The 19401-nt window shown below is 38.9% G+C and overlaps 1 protein-coding gene across 1 annotated transcript in view; it reads left to right on the forward strand.

Annotated features, from left to right (window-relative positions):
* The first annotated feature begins 3186 nt into the window (after positions 1 to 3186).
* The window catches only part of LOC139145669 (glutathione hydrolase 1 proenzyme-like), a 41311-nt gene continuing 25096 nt past the window's right edge, over positions 3187 to 19401 (forward strand). The window contains exon 1 of the mRNA XM_070716959.1: positions 3187 to 3621. The gene's annotated coding sequence lies outside the window, so the exon portion shown is untranslated. The remainder of the gene's footprint in view (positions 3622 to 19401) is intronic.

Here is a 19401-nt window from a genome sequence, read left to right on the forward strand (position 1 = left end):
AGAAACACACCGAATAACAACTGGTGATAGATTGACATCACACACCACTACAACGGTACAATCACAGGGTCTCGCGAGCAATATTCGTCTAGAAGTTATGAATATGATCAATGAATGTCTTGTATTAAATTGTTTTTTCATTATACCTTGGATGTAATACATCCATGATTATACAAGCCTTACCTGTGTCTAGTATGTGCCTAGCTATCTGTGTATAGTATTGCAAAGAAAACAGTCCATATATATCTGTTAATTGCCCTCCCCAATCCCCTTCATTAATTTGTTCTGCCGATCACCAACGTGGGAGCTTATCACCCTGTCACCTGACCAAATCACTCGTTAGCAGCTCATAAGGTAGTAGACGGACCTTATGAGCTGCTAACGAGTTATCAGGTCAGGGCGATAAGCCCCCGCGCCAGTGATCGGCAGAACAAATTAATGAAGAGGACGGGGAAGGAGATTAGGGAGGGCAATCAACTAATATGGAATGTTTTCTGTACACAGATAGCTAGGGTAAAGTAATAGGCACAGACAAGACACAGGTAAGGCTTGTATAACAAAAAAAAATTAATACAAGACATTTATTGATCATAACTTCTAGACGAATATTGCTCGCGAGACTCTGTGGTACAAAACATAACTACACAGGGAACACAAGACTATACGCCAACAGTCGCGATCGATACGACACTCCCACCATTATCGACAAAAATCTCCTCGGCATGTAACTGTCATATCGAATTTCCAAAATCAACAGGTTGAAAACTTTATAGGCAAAGCGAATTTAAAAGTTTATCATCACTTGCAAAGTCGAATTAGGTTTACACCCACCTCAAATTGCAAAAGAATTTTTTGTTGCAATGACTTGCGAAGGCGCTTTATTAATTTGCATAAATCCAATATGGCGGCCAACATTTCTACAAAGAACATATTCGGTCATATGCCATGTTTTAAACAAGCTATTTCAATGATTTGAAAGTTTGAATATATTTCTTTGGCATGAAGAAACACTTGTGGCGTTTCAATGTTTTGAAAAGACGCTTTGACAATTTGCATAGTTTTTAGCACTAGAAACCTATCAAGAAGAAACTGTTGAGTCATTTTTAAAATTGTGATTTTTCTTTATATGACGACCGTTAAAGGTTGTAAGTCATCTGAATAAAATATTCTCTTTCTCAATATAACATCGATTTATCTCTGTACGACATTATTTGTAATAAGTTTGAGTGTTTAACACTGTATAGTGTCAAAGCGTGCTGTAATGTGAAGACGTGTACAAAATCTTTAGTTTTGAATTTGGACTGAACCCCCATCTTATGGACAAGTACATCCGGAAGTACATCTGGAAAAATGACACTTTGATATATTGTGAGACTTAAACAAATGGTCTGACAGTAATTGTGTTTGCTCAGGTTATTGAAGTAAGGACATTCAGAGGGATTGTGAGTTCTGATCAGGTGATTTCTAAGTGTATTGTCTTTGTTTCTAATTATTTTGTTTGCGATAATCAGTTGTTTTAGAAATAGATTCTTCAAACTGTTTTTCAAATTCACATCAATTTTCAGTCAGGGCTTGTTTGATTCTCTTAGTTCTGATATATGGAATTCATTGACTCTTTTCCTTGGTTTTTGCTTCTTTTTGTTCCACTTGCCTTCTTGATTTATGTACTCTCTCCCCGATGATGTTTTGTACTTCTCGTTTTTCGTATTGTCGGTCTCGCAGGCTTTTTTCACTACAGTATTCACGTCTAAAATCCTTTTTGTTGTTGCATGTTCTCCAATGTTTCACTTTTAATGAGGCACTTGAATGTTGACCTAGAGTGACATGGCTTGTTGTGTATTAACTGGAATGTGTCAGTTGTTTTTGTGTGTTCCGGTGGCGAGAATTGTCTTTGTTGTATCGGTAACCTTTTTGACAGACAATTAGGACTAAATATGTTATTTCTTGAAGAGTTTCACATGAAAATTTGAAAGTTGGATGCATTTCGTTGATTTGAATTCATTGAGATCGTGTTGCATTCCAATAAAGAAATTATCCGTCTCTGAATCTCAGCCAAAAGATATTTGTTACGCATGTTGCTGTATTACATTGTATTATTTTCTTTATCGTGAAATGTAATGTCAGCTATTTCCAGTGGAGCTGGAGATCCCATACTGGACCGTCCCAAATATTCTTTGTCAGAATTCATTGTCAAATTCAAGTCCATAGTTTCTCTTATTTATTTCTAGCAAGGCTTGCATATATTTTGTTTGTGATTTTCCAATCCGATCGTTGGGTAACGATTTCTGATTGAATGCCCTGTTGACTGCTTCATTATGTGATGTAATAGTATGTCCATGTACTCAACGTCTAATGTTACCAAAGTCACATTGTTTTGAACTTTGATTTTCTCAATTTTCAGTGTAAATCTGTTGTGTTATCCTTTATTTTTTGTTGTTTTTCCACAATCTGTTTCAAAATGTGAAAAGTTGGATTTGAGCATCCAATTATCGAGCGTCATATGAACTTTGTGCCAAGTGGTCGAGTTTTGTGTATTTTTTGCAGGTGGTATAAAAGTGGTGTTTGTATTTACTTTTAAATGGACTGAGATATATATGTGGTAATCGATGTGTTTTTCATCATACATTTTATTTTGGGTTGTTTATTTCTTCTATATCCATTTTGTGCCATCTGCTGTTACCTTTGTGTAGTATCGCTGCTCTCCCAGTTGTTGCTGACATTTCCTTATGTTATCATCAGCGTCCAGGCAGACTCGGAGCTGCTTCTCCCCTATATTTATAAATTATTTAATTGCTCTCTTCTTATTTTCAGATAGAAGTTTCATTGCCTTGCCTTCTGTAAGCATCATGCGATTTTTCTGGATTTGAAAGGGGATGTACACAAGGGTCAGTTACTTCGCTTTCAAATAGTTTTCTAACCTTTGTGTTTTCTGTAAGTTGTTCTTGCCTTCAACGAAGCAGGTGAATTGTCACTACGCCCTTTTCGAATCACCCGGTCGACGTGAATACAGCTTACATTAAAGAGGACGCCTCTTTAATGATGCCATGTTTCTCATCGTCACCATCTCAGTTTACATCGGGAGGTGTGCCAATGCAGTCTTTGTCTACACACATGCAACGACCGTGACCTAAGCAGCATTTCCAGCAGTGCTGAATTGATCGCGTTGTCATTTGGCAACAATAAGTCATATCAAATGACAACGCGACCAATTCAGCGTGCTTACCGAGCGACACATTCCATCGACGGGCGCACTAAATTTCCGGGGACAAAATTTTACCTACCAGACTGTAACATTCCCCTCAGACCGGTTGCGCCCAATCCGATTCGAAACAAAAGGCATAAGTTCCCTGTTTTTGGTATCAAGACAATGCAAGTGGAGAAGTCCCACTACAACAAAGACGGCAGCAAGTGTGTGTTTCCAATGTATGAAGTGGTATATTTTCTCATGAATTAAGTGATGTCCCTTATCTCCACGCCACCCCCTTTTCATAATGGTAATTTCTTTTACGTTTCTTACAAACCTGTTGTTGGTCAAAGAACAGAAATAGTACATCTTGACAGAGAGCGTTCCCGTGAGATTGTAGTCCTTGTGAACGGACCCTTTTTTCGTTGGAAACGCTGGTAAGTTAAATTTCTGTGTGAAGTTTGTCTATACTACCTCGGAAATCGTCTAGATAGTCCTATTAGAAGAGCGTGACCGTCTATACACTTCCTGTAGATTTAAAGACTCATGTCCCCAACGAAAGGGGTCAAGGCAATGGCGGCATTCATCGTGTAAGACACAAACAAGAATAACTTGTCTGAGTATAGGAAGAAGCAGAAGAGGTAACACACAGGCTCGCGCTCCAGTAAATGCGGCTTTCTTCGCCTTTATCGATCGCAAAAGGTCACATATACTTACAAGTTATCATCGTAAGCATCTGTGCAATCAAGCCAAGCGCTTACAATCACTCCAATAAACAATAGCTGTGGGTCCATAGCTGTGGTGTTTTCAGACGGGATTCCTGTTTTGTACGGGCTGGTTTTGACTTTTACGATTTTAAAGGCCCGATAGCTGTAACTTTTTCGCATTATTTTGTGATTTTACTTCCAAAATAAAACAACTTTATTGGAATGTACTCATTGAGAGGTGTTTATACAGGTAGAATAAACAGTTCACTGGGACTAAATGTGCAATTTTGAGCAAGATAAATGAAGAATACATAAAATGGCGCCCTCATGCAAATAAAGCAAAAACACAATACGCAGTGCATATATACATTGGAATCTTCACAGAAACAACAGAGTAGTCCAATATAAAGCATAGTGCTGAATTTTTCAATCGGACACCAAATGCTATGTTTTCTTCGTAATATTACCAATTTTTAAAAATGGCGTGAAATCAAAATAACGGTGAAAATTTAAATTTACTTGTCCAATTTTTCAGTGGTAAAAGAGTATATCCTGTAAATCCGTAGAATTTAAAGAAAACCGGAGAAAAAAGAAAGCCTTTTTCAGGTCGACAAATTTCAAGAGTTACAACTACAGGGGCTTTAGCCCCGCCACCACAGCTATGGGATATTCCATAGACAAGCGTACAAATACACCCTTTGCGCAAGTTTGTTTGACGATATTTCGAAAAGTTTCCATGCAAATTACAAATTGACAACACACATCGACAGCTTGGCTATTAGGGACTCACCACGACCAGAAATCCGCCCAAAATTCACTGAAATATCACTTTTTTCCTAGCTTTACCATAGGGGGATGCCTACGTGTCCGTCCCCAGGGGTGGGTAGGTGTTTCGTTGTATTGCGAATAATCTACCTCCATGATTCTACCAACCTTTGGTGTTTTGGTCTTAACTTAGCACTGCCTTTTACAATCTTGCGTTAACGTTTTATCAACGGGCTGTATCTATTATCTGATGAGTTTGAGTGCCTAATAGGCCAAAGTAAGCAAGGGTAAATTACTAATCTGTTGACGCTGTCACCGGATTATCACTGGATTAAATTTGACAAAGTCAACAACGAACGCACCTTACTGGTGCGTTCGTTGTTGACTTTGTCAAGTTAATCCGGCGATAATCTGATGACAACGTCCAAATATTAGTAATTTACCCTTGCTTGCTTTGGCGAATTAGGCAATCAAACACATCAGATAATGGACGCAACACAGTGACAAAACTCGGAGCATGGAGCTCCTTTTTAGCTCCACGGCGAAGGAGAAAAAAAAATCCTTACAAAAACTAGTGCTAACATAAGACAAAGAAACCAAAGCTGCAAAGAAAGGTCGGTGGTATAAATCTTTATTGGCAATACATATCGCAGTCAAACGTATTAAAATAAAATAAACCATAGCAAGAAGAATCCTGTGCTGACACCCCTACCCCCACCCCAACCCTTGGGGACGGACATTCATGCTTTCCCCTATGGCTTTACCCGACATAACTATACGGAGACCGCCATTTTGCTGGCGTAAAATTGTTGGTCGAGGCTCACTGCATCAGCACGTCACTGCAGTGACGTAGGCGGCGACCTCTCGACTTCTAAACACAAACTGAGAGATTATGGCCGGCATCGTATCCGCGCCCAATGAACGATCACAGATCCTAGGACTTAACTTTTTTCCCTAGTAAAAGTTTGATTTCAGTTATGTGAGACTGGCAATGTCCACAACACGAACGATGGTCATCGATATCACGCGATGAACGATAGACTCTCGCCAGTCGCTTGTACCGCTTGGTCTCGCGTATTGGCGTAGCTTCCGGTATTTGCTGGTACAAGCACAGGGTGTTGTCTACATGTCCGTCCCCAGGGTGGGTAGGTGTTTCGTTGTATCGCTAATAAAGATATATTCTACCAACCTTTGGTGTTTCGGTCTGAACTTAGCACTGCCCTTGACAATCTTGCGTATACGTTTTATCAACATGCTGCGTCTATTATCTGATGAGTTTGAGTGACTAATTAGCCAAGTAATCAAGGGTAAATTACTAATCTTTGGACGCTCTCACCAGATTATCACCGTATTAAATTTGACAAAGTCAATAACGAACGCACCAGCAAGGTATCTTCAGTTATACCTTGCTGGTGCGTTCGTTATTGACTTTGTCAAATTTAATCCGGTGATAATCTGGTGAGTACGGTGGCCCATATGTGACAGGTTTAAACTTATTTACACAGACAAAACTTTAGTTTTTGGGGAAAAAACTTTAATTTTTAGGGACATAACTCTAATTTTTGCGGACAAAACTCTAATTTGGGAGGACACATCTCTGATTTCTACGGACACAATTCTAATTTGGGCAGACGAAACTTTAATTTGGACGGACACAATTCTAATTTGGGCCACCAGATCTCTATTTTCTACGGACACAATTCTAATTTGGGTTGACAAAACTTTGATTTGGACGGACACAATTCTAATTTGGGCCACCAGATCTCTATTTTCTACGGACACAATTCTTTTTTCAGCGGACAAAACTTTCATTTGGACGAACACATATTTAATTCTTATGGACACAAGTCTTATATTGTACAGACACAACTCTATTTTTCTTGGAGACAATTTTAATTTCTTGAGATAGAGCTTCCATTACTCCCGAACAAGTCTCATTCAACGTAGGCAACTCCTATTTCAATGGTCTTCCCTCTAGTGTTCAATGAGACAACAAGCAACTTACAAAGACAAAACTTTAACTTTCGAGGACAAAACTTTCTTTTCCTCACGGCGGATATTGAAGTATCCCACAATACTGTTCGTCTACATCGCAGTAGATCGCCTCGCCAACCATGGTGCTAGTGCTTACTGTATACGGATAGTTTTCAATCGGATTCGAACCCACAACATACGGCATCAGTCGCCTAGCTGAGAGGCCAGAGACAGAACCAGTCGTATGTTACATCCATTTATGGTTGAAAAGGTACTAAAATCATCTTAAAGCTTCTTTTCATTGTAAGATTTGCAATGAAATGACGCTGTAAGATAATTGATGTACTTTTTTAGTCTCCTCAGGCAAGGACATTGTTCAATATAAAATTGTAGAGCCAAATGCACTCTAAAATTCAGTTAAGTAGAGCCCAGAACGGTTTCACACCTCTGGAGCAAACTTCAACCAAATAAATCTACTATTCCTGGGCAGTTCTATATCTTCCTCCCAGTACATTGAGGGTGGGGGTTAGTAGTTATCAAACAGTGTTTACTTTATATAGCATGAAACATGAATGAAGGATTTTAAAATGACAAACAGTTTTGAATAACTGAACCAACATTCTTCACTGTACTGAAATTTGCATATTTCCCCCCTTTTAACGCATTCTGTAAAAGACAATGGAGTATTTACCTATATGAATCTTTGTAAAGAAAATGTGATCCCATTCACTAGAACACTCGGAACTGAATACAACTGAGATACTGCATACTGTTTCTTCCATTGCAATATTTGATGTTTTAGAAAATGAAGAAAAATTTCAAATACACTGATATCTATTTATTGTCTTTGCTGTTTTGTCACAAACAAGTATTTTTATGATATACTTTCAGTCAATGTTATTAATTAGAAAAATATCTGAGACAAGAATATTGGCGACATTTGATTCACAAATTTTATTGAGCTGCAGCTCATGGGGCTTTAACAATACAAAACAAAAAATTACTATTCCACTGCAATCATTCCTTAATGCACATTATGTGCCATCACTTGCACAAACGAGTAAATTCTCGTACAGGGCTTTGGATTCCCGCCAATTTTCTGGTACTGACAGTTGACAACTTTGAACCACATACTTGAAGTAATCCTGGTTTTCATTTGTACCATCTGATCCAATGATTTGTGTTTCTGCATAGTTTATTTCTTGCTCTGGAACAGGCAGAATCAAATTGCCTGTGCCACCATGGTGTTCTGGAATGAAGTACAATGAGTTAGGTCTACCACAGACAGTCTCATTTCGAGACTGTCTTACATAGTGTGTGTTCCAGTGTTCTTTCACATGATCCAAGTCTTCTTGAAGGAAGCCGGCAAAACAAAACCATAAACATTCCTTATTCAGTCTATCACTACTGTCAAAGATACCCTGTGCTTCCAAATCTTTGAACAGGATGATCCACCATGATGAACGATTTCTGCGAAGAAATGACCACCAAGCCTCAATTCTTTGATTACGTTGTGGGGCAACATATCTGTGAGCATCTGAGTCATCTCGAAAGAAGCACTGAATTGCTGCCACTGTCCGTTTTCAGTAGCCAAATCAGTATCCAACTCAATGGGGCACCCTCCAAATTCACGCACAGCATGTAAATAGTATGCGGCCACATTGTCTGGCAAATTATTAGAACGGGTTATATACACTCGAGTATGTTAAGGCACGGCTCCTGCAAGGGCGCCCTCTATCGACGAGTGCGTTTCGGTTTTACTGGCTAAATGAGCACATCCTTCCGTATTAGTCAAACTTTGTATACGTATTTTATCTAAAACGACTCCGCAAAATAGTATTATGTTGATGAAATCCCCGAAATAATTATTAATTTGACTAAATAAGGGTATTTTTGGTTCGAAAATGGTATTGTCCGTTTGAGCACAGAATCCAGCCGGTAGACTCCCCTAGATGCTGTAAATAACCACATTATCCGCGTTGACCTCACTTACCATCACTAGTGCGACCTATACTGTAAGAAATTTCGCCCCCGTATTAATGACTCGCCACAAAATATCAGCTGACCTTTGACGGACGACCTCCAAAACGAGCGTAATTGGGATGAAACTGTGCCTGCACTTGCTTTCTTGGATAAAGAATTGTCAGCATGATATTGACAAACATGTCAATATAATATCCAAGTCAGCGATTTTAAAAATATAACATGTTTAGCGGCTGGATTTTGGCATTTTTCTTTTCCTAATTTGGGACTCTAGCCGGCCCGCCCGCGGACCCCTGGGGACGCCCATCCAGGGACCACATACAATGCTTTATGGGTAGAGACAGCTGACTGTATCCTAGTAACGAGACGGTCGCGTCCATTTCAGCACGCGCGCATTCAGCGATTGCGTCGGTACAGTGCGAGAGCAGTTCTGGAGATCGAGAAAATACTTAACCTTGATTTTGTCTCAGACGGTTTTTTGTACATGTCGTGAGTAGTGACAACCAGTTGTTGCAAAAACATCTGAGTCTGTCCTTGATGAATGATGGCGAAAACAAGTGGCGGGCCACATCAGGGATCAACATATGCTGATGGCGGCGCGACCATGATGGCGTATAGCCACAATATCATTTGTGTCACTGCGTTCATTTCGATATGTTTAAGTCTTCGTGGGTCGTGGATATGCTAAAGACCGAAACGGTGAGGTTGGTTAGCATAAATAGCCGTTCAAAACATCCCGTTAGGGTCTTTTGCCCACATGAACTGAAGCCTCGAAGGTTACACTCGCACACCACACGTCCGCTATCCCGGGGTCCGCTATAGCGCGCTATCCAGTTATGCTGAGCGCGCTCGTGGATCATGAATATTTACTAGTTCTAATTTGCATATTCATAAGATATTTTTCGAGCCTCGCCTTAACATACTCGAGCAGCCATAAAATCTTCCTGCTATATCCATCAACATACCCGTGTACAGGGAACCCAAAGGGCTTTAGCTAATCGTAGCCATCGATGTGCCACACACAATTAGGCTCTGGGTAAAGATACTTCCTCCGTTTAAGACGGTGCGCTCCCCGTAATTCGCTGCCTTCCGGATCCAATTCCCTCAACATTTCTTGAACAACACTTCTTGGCACACGTATGCCACGCAACTGAAGGGAATGCCACACTGTTCTATACCCCCTACACAGCCAGGGTCGTCCAGTATCTGAATAATAGAGTCTCTCACAACAATGGTATCATAATGAGCAGATCGTCGCTGTAAATTCAACTGTGCCAATCGCCTCATGAGAGTTCTTGGACTGATATGAATGTCATAATATTTTGCCAGGAACAACACAATTTCGTCGTACCTATATCCTCTATAAAAGAAATACTAGATCAAGTCGTCTTCGCAATACTCCGCAATAAAGTCGCTACAAGTCTCCATTGCCAGCGCAGCAGCACAGCGCCATTAGCGGACGAACAGTATTGTGGGATCCTTCAATATCCGCCGTGAGGAAAAGAAAGTTTTGTCCTCGAAAGTTAAAGTTTTGTCTCTGCAAGTTGCTTGTTGTCACATTGAACACTAGAGGGCAGGCTGTTGAAATAGGAGTTGCCTACGTGGAAATGAGACTTGTTCCGGAGCAATTAAAGTTGTATCTCAAGAAATTAAAATTGTGTCCAAGAAAATTAGAGTTGTGTCTCTACAAAATAAGACTTGTGTCCATAAGAATTAAATATGTGTTCGTCCAAATGAAAGTTTTGTCCGCTGAAAAAAGAATTGTGTCCGTAGAAAATAAAGATCTGGTGGCCCAAATTAGAATTGTGTCCGTCCAAATCAAAGTTTTGTCTGCCCAAATAAGAATTGTGTCCGTAGAAAATAGAGATCTGGTGGCCCAAATTAGAATTGTGTCCGTCCAAATTAAAGTTTTGTCTGCCCAAATTAGAATTGTGTCAGTAGAAATCAGAGATGTGTCCTCCCAAATTAGAGTTTTGTCCGCAAAAATTAGAGTTATGTCCCCCAAAATTAAAGTTTTGTCCATCAAAACTAAAGTTTTGTCTGTGTAAATAAGTTTATACCTGTCACATATGGGCCACCGTAGGTGAGAGCGTCCACAGATTAGTAATTTACCCTTGATTACTTTGGCTAATTAGTCACTCAAACTCATCAGATAATAGACGCAGCATGTTGATAAAAACGTATACGCAAGATTGTCAAGGGCAGTGCTAGGTTCAGACCGAAACACCAAAGGTTGGTAGAATATATCTTTATTACTTTATTACCATTTACTTATGTCAGTGACGTACATGGTACCACTTCATGTCTTGACCACTGTATTTCGTCACTCTCTACTCACCAGTGTATTAATTCCGATGTCTGTTTTATATGATGTTATATCTTCTGATCATTTCCCACTCAGCATAGTTCTCAATACTGGTACATTGCCGTCATGTGAAAATCTTAATAACAACCATAAGCAGTACTCTGGGAAATCTGTAAATTGGTCTAAGGTGAACTGTAATAAACGTATGAATATCGTAATATCTCTGACAAGCTTCTTGCTGAGATTCACATTCCAACTGATAGTCTTTGTTGTAAGGATGTTCATTGCTACAACACAAATCATGCTCGGTGTATTTCTCAGTTTTATGATGATATTATTGATAGCTTGTATTCAGCAGGTCTTCAGATTTCACCATGTATTCGTGATAATGTTGATCATACTGTGACAGGGTGAAATGATTACCTCAAAGACGTCCATTCTGTTGCTCGGGATGCATTTAAACTATGGCGTGAAAGTGGAAAACCGAGGAATGGGCCCCTTTTTGAATTCAAGCGTCGTACGCATGCGAGATTTAAATATGCTTTAAGAAGTTGCAGACGTAATGAGGAGCAAATCAAAGCTGATGCGGCTGCGAATAGTTTGTTTACTGGTAATTGTAATGCATTTTGGCAGTCCATCAACAGAATTAATGCAAAGACTCCGCCTAGACCCAACACTGTAGATGGCTGCAGTGGCGATGTCAATATCTCTGAAATGTGGCGGAACCATTTTAGTGATCTCTTAAATGTGGTGCACTCGGTTAGAGACAAAGAATTCGTGTAAGATAAGGTTGACGATTGCAACCTTGATCAAATGAGTTTTGTATCACCTAGTGATGTTCGTAAAGCCATTGACAAGTTACAACAAGGTAAATCTGCTGGTCCAGATTCTCTCTCATCTGAGCATTTTGTATATGCTAGTAATAAGTTAATTGTACTTTTGAGCATGTGTCTCACTTCAATGCTTATTCATAATGTATGTCCTCCTAGATTTTCTGAAGTTTTGTTAGTGCCCATTGTTAAGGATAAGAGCAAAATGTAAGCGATAAGAACAACTATCGCCCGATTGCTCTGTCTACTATTACCTCGAAAGTTTTTGAATTAGTTATTTTGAATAAGATTGAGTCGTTTCTTGGATCTTCACCTTACCAATTTGGTTTTAAAACTTGTCATTCTACTGATATGTGTATGTTTGTCCTGAAAGAGGTCATTAGCTATTATAGAAGTCATGGTAGCAATGTTATCGTTACTTTTATGGATGCTTCTAAAGCTTTCGATCGTGTGAATCACTGGTCATTATTCAAGAAGCTGATCAACCGTAATGTTCCTATTTGCTATGTGAGATACCTTTTAACCTGGTACAGAACGCAGGAAATCTCTGTTCGATGGGGCTCCTGTATTTCAACACATTTTACTGTTAAAAACGGTGTGAAGCAAGGTGGTGTATTGTCCCCAAAATTTTTCAATGTGTATATGGATCATCTTAGCCATAGATTGATTAATTCTAAGGTTGGTTGCAACATCGGTGGTATTTTTGTTAACCATCTGATGTATGCAGATGATATATGTCTGATAAACCCGTCAGTGAAATGAACTCAGATACTTTTAAATATATGTAGCAATTATGGCAATATTCATGATATTGTTTTCAATACAGAGAAAACTGTATGTATGTGTATAATTCTCAAGCGATGTATGATGGAACATATTCCGGCTGTTTATCTCAATGGAGTTAAACTGCGATTTGTTGAAAAGAAAAAGCACCTCGGCTATATGTTGGCAAATACCTTCAGTGACAATTCTGATATCGAGCGTCAGAGGAGATCTTTTTATATCTCTGCTAACATGCTTTTGAGAAAATTTTCTATGTGTTCTCAGAGTGTTAAATGTAAACTCTTTAAAGCATATTGCTATCAATTGTATGGTGGTAACTTATGGGTCAGCTATAATAAAAGCGCCCTGAAACAATTGAAAGTTGCTTACAATAATGCTGGTCGCATACTTCTACGATATGACAGACGCAGCAGTGCTAGTACTATGTTTGTATATAATAGGATTGACACTTTTGATGCTTTGCTTAGAAAGCAAATCAATAGTTTGATGAAAAGGGTTTCTATGAGTGAGAACCTAATTATACGTAAGGTGTATGATGTTGTGTACTTCACTTCTGACTTGAGGAAAAGATGGATAAATTCAGTCTTCTAATCTGTGTTCAGAAATATGTCTTTATGGTCTAACCCATAAATGAATATTTCTTGATGTAACCTTTTTTGTATCATTCTTTTTGCCAATCCTGTAACCATTTATATATGGACATGCTCATTGTCCGAAATAAAGAATTAATAAATAAATAAATAAATTAGCGATACAACGAAACACCTACCCACCCCTGGGACGGACATGTAGACAACACCCTGTGGTACAAGCGACTGTTACGCCTCACTCAATTCCCCTTGCTATTACAAATTCATGAGGTATCGCGTCATAGTAATGGGTGGGGCAACAATACCATATTTGAATAGTGGAAGTTCATCCCTTAGGTCATACATTCATGTGGACTATAGCTTAGGGTGAACCTTTTATTAGTCCCAACGGACGAAGTCGGGGGGGGGGGGGACTTATAGATTGGGTCATGTCCGTCCGTGCGTCCGTCCGTGCGTCAGTCCGTCCGTTCACGCAGATATCTCAGACATGTCCTGGTCAATTTCTTTCAAACTTTGCACAAGGATAGTACCCTACCCCATACAGATGCACGTCGATTTGTTTCATAATGCGATCAAATTTGGCCGTGTTAGAGGACTTTTTAGTTTACACCTCCATAGACTCCCATGTATAAGGCATTTCTCCATAGACTCCCATGTATAAGTCAGTTATGCTCAGAATCCCATGTATAAGGCCAAGTAAAATAAAAATTTAGTTTCTCATCGTATTCATATTGCAAAAAGGATGCAGTGACACAGTTTTTAGCCCCACGGATGAAGTCCAGGGGGCTTATAGATTGGGTCATGTCCCTCCATTCACGCAGATATCTCAGATATTTTGACAAAATGTCACGTGACCTTGATGACCTTTGACCTCAAATATACATATTTGTCCATAACTCAGTAACCACAAGTGCTACACCCTTCATATATGGTATGATGGGACACCTTATGACGCCACATATTGTACCTCATTAATTATGCGCATATGTAATTTTGAGCGAGCCAATAGTGCTAGAGGTCTGATTTTTGGTATATAGGGATAACTTAGCAATACATTTTTTTTGACAAAATGTCACGTGATCTCGGTAACCTTTGACCTCAAATATACATATTTGTCCATAACTCAGTAACCACAAGTGCTACACCCTTCATAAATGGTATGATTGGACACCTTATGACGCCACATATTGTACCTCATTAATTATGCGCATATCTAATTTTGAGCGAGCCAATAGAGCTGGAGGTCTGATTTTTAGTATATAGGGATAACTTAGCAATACAATTTTTTTGATAAGACGTCACGTGACCTCAATGACCTTTTACCTGAAATATACATATTTGTCCATAACTCAGTAACCACAAGTGGTACACCCTTCATATTTGGTATGATGGAAGACCTTGTGACGCCACATATTGTACCTCATTAATTATGCACATATCTTATTCTGAGCAAGCCAATAGAGCTCGATGTCTGATTTTTAGTATATAGGGATAACTATAGGATAGAAATCGTTTGATCAAATGTCATGTGACCTCTATAACCTTTTACCTAAAATATACGTTTTTGTCAATAAATAAGTAACCACAAGTGCTATGTCCTTTATATTTAGTAGGATGGGCGACCTTATGACAACACACGCTTAACCTCATTAATTATGCACATATCTAATTCTGTGCAAGCAAATAGAGCTAGAGGTTTGATTTTTGGCATATAGGGATTTATAAGCAATACAATTTTTTTTCAAAATGTCACGTGACCTCGATGGCCTTTGACCTTGATTATACATATATATGCATAACTCAGTAACCACAAGTTCTATACCCTCCAATTTTGATAGGATATTAGAGCTTAAGATGTCACATCTTGTACCTCATTTATTATGCACATATGTTTTTCTTGGCTGGCCAATACAGCTAGAGGTCTGATTTTTTTTCTCGATTTAGAACCATAACTTAGACATGCCTCATGTGTTTCAAATTGGTAACTACGACATAGACCTATGTGCCCATAGATCTCAACATATACACTCCAGTGATACTTCTTAATGACCACATTTCCCTGCCCCATCAAGAATAATACTCCCCTATTACAAGTGGGGACTATGTCATTGTCAATGACTTGTTTTTTTGGTTTCTCATCTCCAGAGGAATACTCGGGCAGGGCGGGCGGTCGAAATAAAAAAAAGACAAGTACCCCCCCAAAAAACTGTATTTGTTTCAGTTCAATGTTCTGTCCATTCAGTCTCTACAATTTTTAAGTACACAACAACATGTACTTGTTTCAGTTTAATGTTTTGTCCATTCACTGTCACTGCAATTGCTTGTCTTTCATTTCAGTGTTCCGTGCTCTCTGTCCTTACAGTCTGAGTCGCTGCAATCTCACAATTTGATGATGGTGGTGCTGTTGCGTGCATTCCCTATAAATATGCGGCTATATGGTAATTGGGGGGGGGACTTGCAATTTTTTAGGGTACTGAGGGGGGATCTGAAAAAAAAAGATTTTTATCGCGATTCCTGCAGCCCCCACCATTTTTTGAACGCAGCCTAACCAAGCTGTCGATGAGTGTTGGCATTGTGTAATTTGGATGGAAACTGTTAGAAAATATCGTCGAACAAACTTGCGCAAAGGGTGCTTGTGGCGGATTTGAACGTCAGTCTATGGAATATCCCATAGCTGTTGTAGCGGGGTTAAAAATCGTAGAAGTCAAAACCACAGCCCGTAAAAGGCAGGAATCCCGTCTGAAAACACCATAGCTATGGATCCACAGCTAAATCAAAAACTGATAAGCTCCGAGGAGGATTTTTTTAGGATTTTTGTGAGTCGGTGGCGAAAAAACTGGGCAAGCAACATAGAAATACAGATCGACGCCTACATTTATGAGCAAGGGCGAGAGGAAAGCCAAATAGTAACGGGCGAGGCTTGCCGAGCCCTTTTAATTTTGTCTTTCCTCCCTCCCGCGCCCATAAATAAAATGTTATACACAAAATTTTAAGTTGTATTGACTGAACAGTGACGTGCTGCACTGCATTCAATAAGTGTGCAATATGCGACACACTGCACTGTCACACGCACCGCACATCCAGAGTTATTTTGGAAAAAAATGTCTAAACTTAGTCTACAAGTGCTCCATTTCATTTGTGATTGATTATGACCTTTGTACAAATCACAATTTACTTTTTAACTGCAAAAGTTACGCTGTTTACGATGTTAATATTGTCATGCATACTAACGAGCATGTTGCAATCAAACAATTACTGTGTATTTGTGGTCAGTCACGTGGTTCTGCTCAACCAATTAAAATGTGACGGACAGGGCATGGTAATATAATGGCCGTTGGCGATTTGAAACTCACTGCCAATAAAGCACTCGTGTGAACTACACGAGCCAATCAGTCGCGTTAGACCGTGGGCAAGAGGGGTTCTTCGTGCACCCTTCAAAGGATAACAAACTTTCTGTATTTTTCAGAAGCCCTGGGATCCTTAGAATACGCAATGGAATTTTAAAGAAAAAAATATGGGGATGAAATGCTGTTACGGTCATGATTCTTTTGAGTTAGTCATCTGCTAAGCTTATTTTTTAATGGAACCTGGCTTGTTGGGTATAATTTCTTTAAGATGACATATCGTAATTTGCAATATCTTCAATAGTTTTCATGAAATAGGACCAAAACAGACCCCAAAGTTTATATCGCAAATTACAGCTAATATCATATTCTACCAATTTTTTATCTAGACATAATACAATGTTAAATGTTTAGTATGAAATCTGTTTTATTTGCTACAAGGACATGTCAGTAATACGATGCTATAGCTGTAACGGTCATGTTTTGAAGGGTACCGCAATATCATAGTATTGCCCGACTCGAATGCGTTTTTGTTTAATTTTTCTTCTTGTAAGTATCTGCTGACCTTATTTTTAAACGTAGCCTGGCTTGTGGGGTATCATTGAAAGGTATTTGATTTCTCTTTAAAATTACACATTGTAAATAAACATGGCATAGCGTCTATAGTTTTTATTAAATAGCACAAAAAGCTAACCCTATACCCCAAGTATATATAAACAAATTACTGTCACAGCTTACCTCAATTTCTACTAATTGTTTACCTAGATATAATACAAAAGGCAATGCTTTTTATGAAACAGGGACATATCACAAATAAAAAATGGACTTTTAAAAGTTTGGGTAGTACTTGTGTTACGGTCATTTTTTGTAGGGTTGCGTAAAATCAAGTATTGCCTACTCGCATGCTCTTTTGTTTAACATGTCTTCGTGTAAGTTATCTGCTGAATTATATTTTACACAATACTCAGCATATAGGGTATCATTTCAGGTGATTTTCATTCCTCTTTACAATGGTGTATTGTAATGACGAACAACTTCTAGAGTTTTCATGAAATATTATAAAAACATACCACTACCCAAAATTTATTCGATAAATTACATCTATTCTCAGATATATATTCTGTTTTCGGTAGATCATATACAAGTGATAAAATTTGTATGAAACCTTTTTTGTTATCCAAATGTACATGCCAACGCAGCAAAATAAGGGTTCCACCGATGAAATAGTTGTTGTGGTCATGTATTGAAAGTTATCGTAAAACATGATATTGCCGAACTGTGTGCATTTTAATGAAATATGTCCATTTTAATGAACATGTCATGTCTGCTGAACTTTATTTTACAAGGGTGAAATTCGCGACATCCTCATCCTCATCCTCAGCTTCAGGGGTCATGGTAGTCTGGCAGAGACCCTGCGATTCGCGTTCTTCCCTGTTCATGCTGTTGGAACACGCGCGCGCCCTTCAGAGACGCGACGCGAATCCCAGGGTCTGGACGTTCTTGCAAGCGACCGGTCGGATTTCTGCCTGATCCGGGTACTTTATAGAACTCCACACATCCGTTAATCAAATAAAAAATGACAAGTACCATAGCCAAATAAAATTAAAAATGAAAAATAAAACCATACCGCGTATATAGGTTTACTAGCTACTAGTATATATTCTCTCCGCCCAGTTAAATAGGTGTTTCTTTTGAAGTCACAACCCTTATGAATATTCATATACTTGCAAGGACCGACAGTACAGTCGCTTTGTCTGGCAGCGCGTGCTCACAGCTGCACAGCCTTCGAATGCAGTCCCATCGTGGGCGCGCACAAAACAAGGCACAGCGACTGTGGAGAGTCTAGGGTCATGGGAAAACGATTCTGAGTATGACGCTACTCGCGTGCGTGAGATCCGACTATTCCCGACCGTGTACGATGGAATGATCAGTGTAAAAGCGATTTTAAAAAATGTAATCCAAGGTTAACTACACTTAAAATGTCAATCAAAACATTGTAGCTTTCGTATTTTACAATATTTGGCAACTCCTCATATTCATATCTGTTTGTCACGATATGCTTACGACTCAACATTCTTAGCCATGAGTTCGAATGGCCATGTATTTCTGTTGTTCCTTGAAACTCAAATTATTTACGTCCACTATTCAGGCCGTAAGCTATGGTAAATTTCATTTTTCTTATGAATTCTAAATAATTAGGGTTTCCCGGATGATATTGCCTTGCATAGCGGCGCTTTGTAGAAATTTCGGACTATAGGTTCTATTTTATTATGGCCCTTTACGTCCGCATTCAAACTTCCTAAACTCAGTTAACAGGACACCAACAAACACTGCAGCGGATCATGGACTGAAAATCACACACTATACCAAAACATGAGTCTCTCTGAGATATTCGTCTGATAAAATAATAATTGCAAACCAATTTTGGAATTCAAAAGGAAATCGTGAAAGAATATAGTTGCGTTGTTAATAAGTTTAGGCAGAATTTTATCATTTATCCGTCATCGGGCAGTGTCACCTCGGCATTATTCGGACATGACACTGAAGCTGACGCTGAGTAGCGTCATTATCAGTGTCAGCTACAAAAATCACTTGTGGCTGAGAATGAAGATGAGGATGACGCCAACGTTAACGTCTTTATTTTACACATTAAACCTAGCTTGTAGGTTATCATTGGAAAGAATTTTATGAGTCTCCATTTTGGAAAATTCAAATGTCTAATAACATCTATAAGTTTCATGAAAACGAAAAGTTACCCATATACCCACTCGGCATAACATATATTGGTATAAAGTTAGGAAAACACGGATTTAATGTTTGAATGTAAGGAATGACAGCTGTCGAAGGGAAAGATGTGTATAGTCTTCTTGCAGAATAAGCCTACTGTTGTACAATTAAAATATTTGAATTTTATTCAATAGTAGAAAACAATGACA

This window comes from Ptychodera flava, chromosome 12, assembly GCF_041260155.1.
Source record: "Ptychodera flava strain L36383 chromosome 12, AS_Pfla_20210202, whole genome shotgun sequence".
Taxonomy (NCBI): domain Eukaryota; kingdom Metazoa; phylum Hemichordata; class Enteropneusta; family Ptychoderidae; genus Ptychodera; species Ptychodera flava.